The 1,567-nt window shown below is 28.7% G+C and overlaps 1 non-coding gene across 1 annotated transcript; it reads left to right on the top strand.

The window, feature by feature from the left end:
• Window positions 730–801, top strand: TRNAH-GUG. Its single transcript has one exon. It is a non-coding gene; the product is annotated as a tRNA-His (tRNA).

Here is a 1,567-nt window from a genome sequence, read left to right on the forward strand (position 1 = left end):
CAAGTATTTGCCTAGGTCACTAGTAAAAGGAATATGAGAAACACCAGACAAAATTTTCTTCCTTCTATTAGAGATATTTCTAGAACAAATAGCTTTAGATTTTTCAATGTTAACCTTCATACCTGAAGCTTTACAGAACAACTCCAAGGTGTGCACAATATTCTGAACTTGACTTTTCTTCGCTTTACAAAAAAGGAGGAGGTCATCTGCAAACATCAAGTGAGAAACTCTAGGTCCCCCTCTAGAAACAGCCACACCATCCCAAATACCCTCGTCAACTTGTTTGGAAATGAAGCACGCCAATCTCTCCATGCACAAAACAAATAAATACGGAAAAATTGGATCTCCTTGCCTGAGCCCTCTGCGAGGTTGGAAGCTGCAAATAGTATTTTTAAAACACAAAATACATATTAAAAATAAATTAAACTACACATGTATCTATATAAAAATACATAATGACTGATTTTAGTGACCAATTATAATGTACAAAACTGCAAATAGTATTTTTGATTAAAATGGGTCTTAATAAATGCATAACACTCGGTAATAATTATTATCATACATGCCATTGCAACAAAATAAAATGAAATCCCATTGATTTTTTCATTTTAATCCTTATGTTATGCTAAAACTTCATGAAATGCTTACAAAAAGCAAGTGGCCAATTATTCTCTAAACAAAATTTTACTAGTAGTTTAATAATTTCTGATATTGGCTGTTATCAACATAGTGGCTGTAGTTTAGTGGTAAGAATTCCACGTTGTGGCCGTGGAGACCTGGGCTCGAATCCCAGCAGCCACAATTTTCGCTTTTAATTGTTTATATTAAAGTATTTACATTGTTTAAAAAAAAATGACCTATCTGGCTAAAATTTTTAATTAAGATTAAGTTTAATATATTTTGATTTTATTTTTTGTCTGTCAGATTGTCAATGTGAATAGAAAATATTTTATCGTTTGAAATGAATAAATTACGTTTCATTAGCCATCTAAATGACGTTGATCAAGTGATGACAATAATAGGATAAGAAAAACCAGCATATTATATTATATTATTTATGCAATAGTGCTTCTGTAGTTTCCTGCATAGTTTCCACTTTCCAGCTGTTCTTCCACCCCCGTTGACAACATCAATCATAATCACTTCACTTAACAACTAAAAAATCAACGAATAATATATTCGTAATCCAAAAAATAGTATATTATATTTTATGGAGGATATAATCACAACTGGTGTATGTGTTTTATATTTAATCAATAAAGTGAGAGAGATATTATCTATTGTTAATAATTTTAGTATTTACCCAGTAATTAAGGAAGGTTGGTTTTATATACGGGGGATGTTCCTATAAAGACAGAAAATATTTTTTTTAAAAATATTTTTTAATAATTAAAATTTAATACATATAATCACTTAAATTATGTTATTTTTATCAAAATTATGTCAGACAAATTAATTTGACTGAAAAATAGTGAATCAAATTTTAAATTTGTCTAAATTAATATTATTTTTTATAAAAAATGACTACAATACCCCTATTATATAAAATGACTAAAATACAGTGGAC

This window comes from Arachis ipaensis, chromosome B10 (assembly GCF_000816755.2).
Source record: "Arachis ipaensis cultivar K30076 chromosome B10, Araip1.1, whole genome shotgun sequence".
Classification (NCBI taxonomy): Eukaryota; Viridiplantae; Streptophyta; class Magnoliopsida; order Fabales; family Fabaceae; genus Arachis; species Arachis ipaensis.